This window comes from Carassius carassius, chromosome 43 (assembly GCF_963082965.1).
Source record: "Carassius carassius chromosome 43, fCarCar2.1, whole genome shotgun sequence".
Lineage (NCBI taxonomy): Eukaryota > Metazoa > Chordata > Actinopteri > Cypriniformes > Cyprinidae > Carassius > Carassius carassius.
Genome location: NC_081797.1, coordinates 21,674,341 through 21,688,480, shown reverse-complemented (window position 1 = coordinate 21,688,480; position 14,140 = coordinate 21,674,341). Strand labels below are relative to the sequence as shown.

Sequence of the window (14,140 nt, the reverse complement as noted above, 5' to 3'; positions counted from 1 at the left end):
GATGTTAAGATTTTTTCAATCAACTATAGATGGAATAAAATGTGCTTTCCGTTATTGTAAAACCATATGTAATAATGATGGAAAAAATTGTTATCTAAAGAACACTTCCCATGGTGAAACAACATTCAGATTGGACTTAACAATATAAGCAACTTTGACTTAGCGATTTCCACCACTTACCGCTTTTGCCTCATACTTTATGTGGCATGGCCTTTTAGGCTGGCTTCCTTCAGCAGCAGCTTCTTCTTCAACAGGGTCACACATTGTGAAATTCAGGATGACGGTGTCATCAGATGTACCCGAGCATGATGATGATTGAGAGGCACCTGTTCATTATGAAATTGGTACAAAATATAGAAACATATTACAAGAAAATGTTATCGGTATTTTAAGACAATAAATGTTCTCATTTCAGCCTTTAAACTAAATAAACTAATTTGTGAATTGTCTGAATGAATACCAAGTCCTCCATTGCCCAGCATGATTCTCAGAGTTCCAGGTGACTCCTTCACTATTTCTTCAAAAACCTCTGTGTCAACTTCTGTGTCTGACTGGTCATACACCTTAATGTCTGGCTGCCTGCTTTCTGGTACGTTGAATTTTAGACACACTGTTTAAAAAAATTATAATAAAAAACCATGCATTCCCTTCTCACAAGTAACCAAGTTCATATTTAAGTTTGCCTCATGTATTCCCTAAATGAAGCAAGACAAGTATCTGCAGCCAATTATATGCAAATGAAAATATAAAGCACAACACAATTGATTAATGACCTAACTAGATATTATGACATAATTGGTTAAAGCTGTATTATTTTGTCATTGCGTGATATATAGGCTATAGCTTTAAACTAAGGTAAGTTACCCACCTTCTTTCAAGAAAGCATCGAATGTCAGCTCAGACACCTTCACGTATTTCTGCTCTTCCCCGAATTGAACACGCAACAGCATTTTGCCCCTGTTAACAAAGAAAATATATATTCAAAATCATAATTTAGGGCTGGTTCAACAAAGAGTTACCTATTAATTTCTCTCATGCACTATGCATTACTTAGATGTTACACTGCAGTTACAAATGGCGACTGAAGACAAAGTTGTGCTGGTTGAATATAACGTAATCTATATTTTCTGCAGCAAATTAGGCTAGTATCCCATTAGCTACCAAATAACTGTGCCAAAGGCCAAAGTTAGCTAGCTCATTAGCTATTTTAGTTCAAACCGTAACCAGTTTAAAATTGTTAAGCCATGTTAAACAAACACGTCACGCAATCAGTGATCTAAGTTATCGTTTAATGAGACTAACATTAACTATCAGAAGCATGCTAACATTACCAGTAACGCTATATATAAACCTAGATACGTTGCCTGGGAAGCTAAAAAATACGTTAGCTAAGAATAGCTATTAACTGTATTAAATCTTTTGTTGTTATAGTGACCGAGTTAACGTTATTTTAAGCATAAATCATTCTGACAAACTTCATTCGTGAAAATATTGCAACACATAAAGAAACACAGTTACGTTACCGATACGGATTGCTATAACTTGTAATATGACCTCAACTAATATCAGCACACTTTTAAAATTATGTAAAGTAAAAAAAAATGCGTTTTGGTGTGGATAGCACAGGATACTCACCTAGCAATAGAGTTGCTCCTTCTCAATCTTCCTCCACCGAAATGCGTGCCAAACGAATGATAAGCACAGCAGAATGGCGGGTATTCATCACTGCTGTAGAGTTGAAATTGTCACTGCGTTTCTGCAGATTTTTACACTCACTTTTAACTCCACCGATAGAGCAACTTTACTCCCCAAAATGTTGAAAATACTCTTTCTGGATTAAAATAACTTTACTCTGAAAAATTAACACCCCATTTTTTACTGTGTATATCCCATTCCGTTCTAGTCTTTCTCGTTGAGTTGACTTGCGGGTATCATTGAATTACATGTGATTGGCAGGTCTACAGGGCCCTTTTGTTTCTTTACTATGTAGTAGAATATTAAAAATAATTATTATATAATTTATATATAAATATAAAATTCACTGAAACAGATTAAAGTGAAACATTTTTTCCAAGTCCATTGGTTTCCATAGCATGAAGCAGAGGGTAACTAATATTAAAAAATTGTGGCAGCTGTGCACTGTATGTGAATTAAATAATTCAATATATCAAAATATTTCATTTTTTATTACAAAATGAAAATTACTGTCATAGTTATTCTAGCATGCAGTAATTTTTATAAGAGGTAAGTTAATCTATTAAACATAACATACTTATGTAACTTTTGCAGGTATGTGACCCAACAGGCTTTAAATAAAAAATGTTTTAAAGCCTTTCTCTTTTTTTTTTTTACAAACCAGGAGATGCAAGTCTGCCATCAGGAAACATATTATTTTCTTCCCTTTAAAGAAGCCCCCCAAAAAAAAAAAAAAAAAAAACTAGACTAAATGCAAGGAAAACTTATTATAAATTGGCAATTACAATTATGACTATAAATAATAAAGTAATTCATATCTATTATTGTAATCAAACACTTCAAACATGACTACAAACCTTGAGTGACAATTTAGTAGCTTTTGGAGTATTATTTGCTATTTATGAGCACGGACAAGAAACTTAAGATCTCGCAAGGTACACTGTTAAGCAGTTCAAGACCAATGCAAAAAGTTTTTTTTTAAAAAGACAACTGTAAGAGACTAAACACTAAAAGAGACTGGGTACTGTGCAAAAAAATTACTGAAGAACAAACAGCAAGCAAAAACACTCAAAAATAAACTGCATTGAAGGGTGCTTGATGAGTCCAGGTGTCTATGGTGACTATGTTGTCATGCTGAAAGCTGGTTGGGATGTGGGGACTTTGGCACAATGTGTTGGAATTCACTCGCAGGCTCCCATGTGTCATCCCAGGTTTTGCCACTGTAAAACATCATAAGTGCACATAATGTTATTAGAACACAGAGCAAAAATCAAGATCACCGTCAGGTTTATAATTACTGTCTGGCATATTTTCATTTTACACAGTTTTATACTTCTATAACATTACATCTCTTTTTTCTCAAGTACAAGGTCTGGCAGCTTTATTTACTAGTGTTACTAGTTACTTTTAATATTACAATTTTCCATACAGTTCTTGTACACTGAAAGCAATGTACTTTAAAATTTAGTGATTTCAAATTGTTTCTGAGGGATTTAGTTATATTAGTGGGTTGAGGAAAATCCCCTATTTGTTAGGAGAAAAAAACACTCTTGGATTTGTTGAAAAGTGGCTACTTCTGACTTGCAGAGGCAGAATAAGTTTAGAAATTTCAGCATGTTATCATATTGTGTTCCAAGCAGATTCGGCAGTTCTACCAACTCTGGATAAGGGTAGTGGCTGCATCTTGATCCCATTGCCTTCATTATTCTCCTCTTCACTAATATTTATTACTGTTCTTCTCTGTCTCTGATCTTCCTCATGTATTTTATCATCACTGCTATCTCTGCTCTCATCTTTAATGCAAACGAATTCCAGTATCATCCTATTTAAGAAATTATGGCAAAACAGAAATATTAATTATTGGTCCAAAAAACCTCCAAAAGCAAGTTTATTAATTTGACTTTCAGTGGATGTATTGTTAAGTCATCCATAACAGTTTAGAACACAGATCTTATGCTCGACTGCAATCTGTCCTTTGAAAATTTCCAGATTTTCCATCTTAGAACTTTTGCTAAAATATGACACATGCTTAGTGTTTCAGATACTGAAAAATTTTGGGGATGAATCACTGCTACTATTGTAATGCATTGGGTGGATGTCCTGCAGGCTCAATAAGCTTCAGCTAGTTTAAAATGTGGCCACTAGGCCACTTACTAGAAGTAGAAAATATGATCAAATCAGCACCATTTCATTGTCAATACATTGGCTGCTTGTCAACTACTTTAAAATTATATTAATTACTTGAAAAGCACTGGATGGTGCAGCTCCTCATTACCAACAATACCTTGTGTCCGCTCCAATCACAGAATTCCAAGATCTTCATATAATATTCTAAATATAGATCATTCTCCCATTTGTCTCTGAAACTATGGAATAGTCTTCCAAGCATTCCAAATTTAGACACACTCAGTTAACAACCAGACTCAAGACTAATAATTTCAGTTACACACACACACACACACACACACACACACACACACACACACACACACACACTCACACACGTTTGTTTTTGTGAATTGTGGGGACATTTCATAGGCGTAATGTTTTTACACTATACAAACTGTATATTCTACATTAGCAAACTGTATATTCTGCCTCTATAGCCAGGGACACACTTAACGACTAGCTGAAACATTCTGAGTTCAACACACAAAGACAGTTTTCTTTGACTAAAGCACATTTAACAAGTAATTTAAATGCGACTGTAAACACTGACTAAACGCAACTGGCTATGACTTGACACACTTGGGCATGATCAGTCGTAAGTATTAAATTACAGTCATAACAAGCCTTACAATCCTTAAGTGTGTGCCTGGCTTAAACCTGCCCATCACAGGAAACTGTCAGCATTTTTGAATAAAAAAAAAAACACTGTTTAGTGTGTCCTCATAAACCATGTTTATATTGTAATACCCATGTCATTACACACATTTGTGTCCTTGTATACAACCATGTATACAAGAACGCACACACAAACACACTTTATATACTATAACTCTTTTTTTATGTGAATGGCACCCACACCAATCCCTTTATTTGTTTTTCTGTCTGATCCTCAGGATTGCAGATCTAGCTCTTCCCAATGCCTCTAGCTCATCGCTATTTAAATCAGAGTACTGACCATCGACCTCACACCAGTTTTTCTACAGGCTACCTCAGAGGATTATTTACTGCCAAGATCTGGGAGCTTATAACAAAATATCTAAGTTACTTTTTCACATTTATTGACTGACAGCTCTCCTGTCCTAATGTTGAGAGAAATAAAGTGCTAAAGAGGTGTTGTGTGTGCTGTGTGAACATGATGGGTGTTGTAGCTCTCAGTCCTGCAGAGTTTAGCTCCAACCCTCATAAGAACTCACCTGCCTGTAGCTTTCTAGCAGCCTTTCAGACCTTGATGATCTTGTTCAGGTGTGTTTGATTAGGGTTGGAGCTGAACTCCGCAGGACTGTGGCTCTCCAGGACCAGGGTTTGCCACCCCTGATCTAGACTAAATGTGAACATTTACTCACATTTACGCCCTTCACTGTACAGGAATGGATATGCATTTCCTTCTGCCTGAGGCTTATTATTTTCATGTTTGGTGTGAAAGGGCCTTAAACATTTTCCAAAATATATATTTTTTGTTGTTATTTAAAACAAACAAACAAACAAGCCCAGGTGAAAAAAGTAATGCAAATAAAAAGTAACTAAGTAACGCAATGAGTTACTTTTTTAGGGAGTAATGCAATATTGCAATGCATTACTTTCCACAACACTGGACATCACTGACATGAACTTCCATGCTGCTTGCAAGAAAGCAGTTGAAATTTGCCAACATTGTATTGGGTCATGGAATGGACTAATCCATTGCATTGAAATGGAATTAACTAGGAAATAAAACATGACTTACCACACAGTGCAAGGCAACCAGTGAACTTTCAATTCAGCTTTCCCCTACACAAACACAAACACACACAAGTAATAATTACTTTAACTGTTTAAGCAATCACTGGATATTACCTTTGAAAGGCCAGCACATGGCCTTATGAGACATTTTACCTCATTTATTCGTTCCCCAGTTATTTTATCAAAAAGGAAAACCTTCTGCCTACTACATTTTTGACAACCTGAAATAATGAAAAGACAAGTTTTTTAAGCCACGAATGCCATGCTTTGTAGCTGAATCACACAAGCCCATATTTATAAATTCACATGTGAGGAGATATGCAGTCTTTTCCATTCGTGTCAAAGTGAATTTGTTTCTGTTTTTGTCAATCAAGCAAAATGTACAGGATTGGTTTCCCAAAGCGCTTGGACATTGGCCACTAACACAGAGCTAAATAACTATGTAAATAACAAAATACTGTGAACTGGCTATCAATGTCCTGGTTAGCTGAATGAATCCAATTTAGATGAAGTCAGCTTTGACTGGGAGCAAATTTATTAATAGTGTGGAGTAAGTTGTATCATGCAAAAAGTTACCTTTTCTTCTGTTCTTTACCAGTGGCACCTCCGGACTCAAAGGCTTGGAAATGGAAGAGGCAGATGGATATGGAGGAGAAACAGGGTACGAGAGACGCGGTAAAGGTGTTTAACCTTCTTTTCCTTTGCCGCAGTGGAGGTGGAAGAGGGGAAGAAAGTGAGGGAAGAATAGTTGTAGAAGTAGCAGAGGAAGGAGGAGAGAGAGAGGTTGGAGAGAGCGAGCAAGACACAGGAACAAGATTGAGAACAAACACAGTTTCAGACTGCTTGGTGAGGCTCTCCGGCTGCTCCGCGGCGACACTCTCCGGCTGCTGTGCTGTGGAGGTTGCTAAAATACAAATTTAATATGTACATAGTAACAAATAAATATACATGTATTCTAAACAAAAACATTACTCTTACCTTTTGTTAAGATAAACTCATAAGCCCTCCGCATCTTCTCCAAAAACACTTTGGTGACAGGAGTGGGGTGCAGATGCGTGATAATATCTGCCACCCACTTATTTGAAGTCCTTTTGTCCTGTTTCCCAATAAATAAAATTGGCTTGTATCCGACAGCCTCAAGTTTCTGCACCTGAAATGAACAAAAGCAGTTATTACACTGCATTAGTTATTACACACATTAGTTAGTTACAGTACACCCACTGAAGTATTAGAAACATCAGTACTGTTAAAGAAATTTCATTTAATGAAAAACAATGCAAGAAAATGAGCCATAACCTGTTTCATTAAGATTATTTTAGAAGACACATTACTCTTGAACTGTATACAATCGATCATCAATATAAGGTAAGGCCAGAGGTACTGCTACAGTTTCTGCCATTGCCATCATGACTTACTTAATACTTGACACAGAATACAATTTTTTAACTCTTTAACAAAATGTATAAGTCAAGATGGATTCTTCCATGTATGAAATAAGATGTATGTAAATATGTTTGTAAAGGCCAGATCATATTAGTATGATATTCCGTATGTCAAAAACATGGCCTTTCGGTTTCACTTCACAATAATGTATGAAATATGAACTTTTTAACTTACTGCAATACGGGCAGAATCAATTATACGCCCAGCATTTCTGCTTTTAAGGACAGATTTCCCCCACTGGCTATCCAGTGATGCCACTTTTTATTTTATTTTGTTTTTGGTGGACAGGCTTCCAAAGCAGACATGACAAGTTTTCCTGCTTGCCTGATTGGGAGTCTGGCAAGAAGGGCAGGGCCTGAATTTGGGCCTTGTCATGACTAGACAAGAAATATACACAAAAACAAACAACAGATGGACAAACTGTTATGATAAAGAGGATTTTTAGGAACTATTAAGAGAACTGGAAGGATGGTCAAATAAAACAAATAAAGATGAAAATAGAGATAAAGATATAGAGAGAGCTAAAAAGAGAGTGACAAGTAAACTACAGCACAGACAGGTAAACAGGACAGACGTGGCTCTTAAAAGTGCCTTTATTGTGTGTGAGTGAGTGAGTGAGTGTGTTTGTCTGTATGTGTGGTCGGGGTTTGGAATAAAGAGCAGGCAAATTTGAAAGACCTGATGAGAGAGAAAAAAAATATATTAATAATTGAACACCTTACACCAGAGGTGTCAAACTCAGTTCCTGAAGGGGCTCAGCCCTGCTCCAGGAAACATACCTTTAACTTTGAAATAAACCTTAAGGACTCGATTAGCTGAGTAAGGTGCATTTAATTAGGGTTGGAACTAAACTCTGCAGGGCTGCGACCCTCCGGGAACTGAGTTTGACACCTGTGCCTTACACTTTACACCAGTATTCTTCAAAGTATATTTGATTTATTTTGGGTTGCACCATGTGTGAATAAATGGGCTTGGGCAGCTGGAATTTTGTTATTTTAATACAAAAGAAAGAAATAGAAAAGTTGCAATGTTTAACATAGCCTCCTATATAACCTCTGAAAGAACATTTAAATTATTTATTTTATAGTGAGAAATTGTGCTGAGACACAATACTGTTGTTGTTATGAATTTGTTTCTACTGTTTATTATAGATAATATTTAGGCATTTATTATCAAATTATCCGTGGATTTTAAACAATTACTGGCCTGACCATTTATAATGTTAGCTAAAATGGCTTAATAGTTTGAGCTATATAAAATAGGTAACTGGAAAAACATCAGTACTGAAAATCTTGTATTCCCCATGATTGCACCTTCATGATTATATGCGGAAAAAAATTAACTTTGAATTGAATAAGGTAACTTTGCTAGCCTACTGCACATGTGGTGCAGCAAGTAATTTAAATATATATATATATAAAGTTTTCTATCATTAACCGTCCTAATAAATTGCTGCCTTACACGTCTAAAAGTTCTAAACACAACTTGTCCTGATTCTACAGTTTTATTATGTAAATTTAAGAATAGTCTCGATCTCTATTAATTAACTTTTCTACTTACCGAGTGGAAAGGGAAAAACGCAATGGACCTTGGGATCATGATCGCGCCATACAATGACGTCAGAGTTATTAATTTAGAGGATATTTAATAAATAAATAAACATTGATTAATCTACCACAAGCATATATACATTTATTTATCAATACCAGACTCCTATTAACAAAATAAGAAAGAAAACGCTTAAACTGCTTACTGCACGCACAAAAAAAAAAAAAAAAAAAAAAAAAAAGCTTACTGCACGCACCGCGGAGCGTTGTTAAACTCATCTCTGAATAGTGTTTTACCTGCAGTTGAGCGTTGTTTTGGTAAACTCACATCTGGATGATATTCTACCTGCAGTAGAGCGTTGTTAAACTCACCGCTGAATAGTGTTTTACCTGCAGTTGAGCGTTGTTTTGGTAAACTCACATCTGGATGCTATTCTACCTGCAGTAGAGCGTTGTTAAACTCACCTCTGAATAGTGTTTTACCTGCAGTTGAGCGTTGTTTTGGTAAACTCACATCTGGATGCTGTTCTACCTGCAGTAGAGCGTTGTTAAACTCATCTCTGAATAGTGTTTTACCTGCAGTTGAGCGTTGTTTTGGTAAACTCACATCTGGATGCTGTTCTACCTGCAGTAGAGCGTTGTTAAACTCACCGCTGAATTGTGTTTTACCTGCAGTTGAGCGTTGTTTTGGTAAACTCACATCTGGATGCTGTTCTACCTGCAGTAGAGCGTTGTTAAACTCACCTCTGAATAGTGTTTTACCTGCAGTTGAGCGTTGTTTTGGTAAACTCACATCTGGATGCTATTCTACCTGCAGTAAAGTGTTGTTAAACTCACCTCTGAATAGTGTTTTACCTGCAGTTGAGCGTTGTTTTGGTAAACTCACATCTGGATGCTATTCTACCTGCAGTAGAGCGTTGTTAAACTCACCTCTGAATAGTGTTTTACCTGCAGTTGAGCGTTGTTTTGGTTAAACTCACATCTGGATGCTGTTCTACCTGCAGTAGAGCGTTGTTAAACTCACCTCTGAATAGTGTTTTACCTGCAGTTGAGCGTTGTTTTGGTTAAACTCACATCTGGATGCTATTCTACCTGCAGTAGAGCATTGTTAAACTCACCTCTGAATAGTGTTTTACCTGCAGTTGAGCGTTGTTTTGGTTAAACTCACATCTGGATGCTGTTCTACCTGCAGTAGAGCGTTGTTAAACTCACCTCTGAATAGTGTTTTACCTGCAGTTGAGCGTTGTTTTGGTAAACTCACATCTGGATGCTGTTCTACCTGCAGTAGAGCGTTGTTAAACTCACCGCTGAATGCTGTTAAACAACACGACGAACGCTCCCCCCTATTTCTCAGAGGGCGCTTTGATATCAGACTGCGAGGGATTTCTTAACATTAAAACCTAGTTGTGTGGCCAGATAAAGAGGATATTGGGGACACCCTTTGACCAGCCTCGGCATAGATCATTTATTGTAGCCTATTCCTATCTATTCGTATTTATTGTAGTCTCGATCCATCCACAGCAAACTTTATTATTATTATTTTTTCATCCACAGCAAACAAAGGGCTGCGTGTGCTTACCCAAAACGTCAAATTTCGGCGCCTCAGGCTCGGGTTCAGGGTTCCATAGAAGTCTATCGGACTGCCCTGCTCGTTGAAAAATGACGCCAAAGGGATACCAAGTGCGTTAAAATGTGACGCCAAGGGGTCCTGACCAAGCGACCATATGTGACGAGTTGGGAGTGAGAACGTGTTGAACTTGAAGAAGGAGGTGTAACTTGAAGTTGTCCAATTCACACAGAACCACGCGAGATGTAGACACGAGATGTTGTTGGCAAGATGGCCGCTCATGTCAAATGGTGAGATTTTTTCCAAGATAATGGTTAAAATTTTAGTACGTAAATCAGTTTCGTGTTGTGCATTATTGATTCTGGAGTTGATAATCAATTAAAACTTAACCTTCCTCAGCATTCTTGACTTTCAGGTGTTAAGAAGTGTTATGAAAAATATATGATGTTCTACATACACCCCAACGACATGTAAGTCTGGTTAATGATGAATTTACAAAACTTAACTGTAAATTATTGATAACTTTTCCACATTCTGAGTTGTTTTTTTTTTTTAAAGATAAATGTCCACTGTGTACATATTCTTGAACTATTATATCTTTATGTCCATTAAGGTCTGCCTTTAATTTACCTGTTACCATGGTGAATCGTAGTACAAGCCTGTCAACATACATTGCCTATGATAACAATGGTGCCAACCTACAGCCCACTTTGCATTTAGATTTATAGAAACAGACACCTGCAATATGTGGGGGGAAAATGCATAAATTCTTTGTAAACTGAATTTATTAACTGCCATATAAAGTGCTTTCAGTTTTACAGAACAGAGACCAAACAAAAATGTAGAAATGCATGTAGTCTGAACCTTTCTAACATGCATATAACATTCAATAGAAAAATCACATCCAACAGAAAGAACATCAGTTATTACAAAGTGCCTCCAGCCTCATAAAAGCAGTCAGCACTGCAGTATCCTGCAAATTCATTGTCGGAGTAGAATCCCTGTAGTTTTCCCCTCTGTCCACATCCCCTGTAGCCTTCACAGTCTTTGTATAGAGAATTGCAATGAATGCAACATGAGATTCGATATGGAGTTCTGTAGGTCCTTCTATGCTCCTCTGAAAATGCGTCCCAGTTCACCACACCTGATGACAAAATAATAGAACACAAAATCGGTGTTGTATTACTGGCATTTGCAGGACATTCAGTTGTATAAAATTGGACAAACACATCTCAAACCTTTCTCAAGTTCTAAACGTTTTGCTATGCACTTGCTGCAATGTAAAAAGCAGCAAGCCAACATGTCCAAGTTCAGTGCATCCATAGCTCACAATGATCCCGTAAGTGACTTCATATATATATATATATATATATATATATATATATATATGAAGAAGGAAAGGGTCAAAACTTACTGTCAAGCCAGCAGAAGTGTGCTTCCTTCAAAAAGGATTCTTCTCTCACTACCCTCCAGAAATGCGTGCATGTGAGAGCCAGGGTATGGATTGCCGAGTCTCCATCTTGCAGCACCACATGGATGAAGATTCTGTGCAAAATTTCCTCAGGCAGCTGTAAACATATAACATAAGTCACTGCAAAATCAGTAGCCTCAATATTAAGTCATCATTATCTTGGACCAATATAAAGGAATGATCTTAATTTACATGTTCTGTACGCTTCAACTGTGGCCTGCAAATTGCACATATGTAGTTCTTGTTGCATCTTGGATTAAGATACAGTATATAAGAAGTGAAAAGCTGGGATGTTTACATGCCTGCAAAATACCAATTCCCTTTGGAGAGGGCTCAACTTTGCATGGCTTTTTCACCTTGCATGGGTTTGAGAGGACAGGTTCCTTTACATGAAGGAAATGAGATACATATTACTCAGCTTATTACATATAAAGCACAATAATAAAAATTACATCTTAAAACCAAGTTTTAGGCCTTTTAAAATTTGGTCATAATTCTTATGATGGTGACCTCGTATTTCCTCTTCCTAGGGATGCGGAAAATTCGGTCCAGACTTCCACTGGCCATCTCTATTCCCTGCTTGGTAAAGTGGGCAAACCTCCGGCCATGGCTATAGTATTAAATAAAATAAAATTACATTTACATTGCTGCCCCAGATTACCAATGATAATATCCTGAATTTGTCTTGAATTTAAAGACACTCGTACCCTTCAATCTCAAGATTCTCCACCAACACTGTGCACCACCACCTGCTTAAGCAGGGCATGTCATGCTGAAGACACCAGAAAACAATACATTTACAGTTTAAGTTGAAAGTTATGTAAGTTAATATGGAGGCCCAACTCACAATTTCCAGAATAATAATAATAATAAAAACAGGCCCACACATTCAAATAAAGCAAAACAGGATGACAATACTTTTAGCAGAAAAACCCAAAGGTAAAAGAGGAAGAAATCTCAGGAAAGACCACAGAGGGAGCTGCTTCCTGTACCAAATCCAAAATCAAAATGCACATATATTAACCATAGTTATGAAGTAGTATTGAATTCATACTTACAACTGTGAAATCAAATGGAGCTTTCATGGCAACATACCAGGAGTACTTCAAATATAGCAAAGTTAGCACAATTAATTTTATGTGTGCATATTCAGAAGTCAGCAAGCTAGATAAAACGAAAAAGAGAATCTTCTATTGCAACAGTATGACTCCCATTAAATTAACAAAAACTGCTTTAGGTGGAACTGAGACAGGAAACAACCAACAGCTGCATCACTGAGCAAAGACATTGTGCTGCCATCCTTATTCCGCAGTCTTTATTCCATTCACACATAAGCCTAATGCCAGTAAAATAAAGTAAACCTGCATGTATGACAAGGGCTATAGGTTTTGTTCATGGACTTTATCTGAGATAACATGAATTAAAAAAGTTTTTTTTGTTTTTGTTTATTTTACTGGAAAACTGTTCACTTACCATTATCATGAAGATTCCACAGTCAATGCCATAATGTTGTCGAGGGAGCCCCTTTTAAAAATAAATAAAAAGTAATCAAGTTTAATGAACCGCAAACTAGCGTAGAGATGTGTGTTAGTGTGATAGGGTCTTGCCTGGTTATTGTAGAGTGTTCAGGTTGTAAGGTTGAAGTGAGAAATAGTCAAAGTAGTAATAGCCCAAGTTGTGACAAACCAATAATTTAAAAAGTGATATGCGGATAAATGTCCTTTACAAATGATTTTTACCTTAACATCCAGGCCTGTTAATTCAGTCAATGGTTCCGAGACAATGTGCTGTGCAACAGACCTGATAAAAACAAAGCATCAGTAACTAACAACTACTGGAACAGACACAAAAAGTTCTGTTGAGGAACTACAGAACATTTCAGTCTTCGGAACACGACTGACAAACAGCTTTAGTTCAAACGATCAGAGCAAGTCTTGGGAACATGACTAACAGTAATCAAACAGTCTGAACAAGGCTGAGGAACACCCCTTCCAGTAAACATCTTTCTTTAGAAACCTTAAGATGTTTCGATAAGGTCCGTGAGTAAAGCCTTGTCCTCTCTCTGAATATTGGGAATCCAGGAACAAAATCTCTCTTTTAAGTGGCTTAATAACCTACAGGGAAAGTGGTCTTGGAAATGAGTCAACAAATCTTCACCATTGCACAAAAGATCCAAGTCAAAGGCAGGATTACAGAAGGTTAAAAAGAATCAGGACCTACAACTTAAATGTGTTTATTTCAGTATAAATCCTCCATGATTTATAGAATAAATGATGAAGTATGATTTTGGAATAAATACTAAAAATTCACTTACACACAGCAGATAGTGCCCTGGGGTCCAAAGGGGGAAAATCAAGGCATCTTTCTTTTGGGAGTCCAACTTAAACAAGAAAGATTGTTTTGCAAATTTTCATTAATTTTGATTAAGGCTATTTTCAACTCTGCCTGAGAATGTTAGAACTCTTTCATCTTTGATCTTTAATTTCATATACTTTTGGAAGAGCTTTCTTTTCTTAAAAAGAAAAACAT

At 36.7% G+C, this 14,140-nt stretch overlaps 2 long non-coding RNA genes across 3 annotated transcripts; both read right to left on the bottom strand.

The window, feature by feature from the left end:
- Nucleotides 1-223: 223 nt before the first annotated feature.
- On the bottom strand, nucleotides 224-1,840 carry LOC132125432 (uncharacterized). The gene is made up of 3 exons (XR_009426913.1): nucleotides 1,636-1,840; nucleotides 869-957; nucleotides 224-326 (listed from the first exon to the last, which is right to left on the bottom strand). It is a non-coding gene; the product is annotated as an uncharacterized LOC132125432 (long non-coding RNA).
- Nucleotides 1,841-2,722: 882 nt separating this feature from the next.
- LOC132125382 (uncharacterized) lies at nucleotides 2,723-10,323 on the bottom strand. 2 transcript variants are annotated; one of them, XR_009426900.1, is made up of 6 exons: nucleotides 10,153-10,323; nucleotides 6,562-6,733; nucleotides 6,160-6,487; nucleotides 5,737-5,804; nucleotides 5,588-5,631; nucleotides 2,723-2,915 (listed from the first exon to the last, which is right to left on the bottom strand). It is a non-coding gene; the product is annotated as an uncharacterized LOC132125382 (long non-coding RNA). The 2 variants fall into 2 exon arrangements; XR_009426899.1 differs by lacking the exon at nucleotides 10,153-10,323 and adding an exon at nucleotides 7,201-7,943 and having other exon boundaries at nucleotides 2,724-2,915.
- Nucleotides 10,324-14,140: the final 3,817 nt, after the last annotated feature.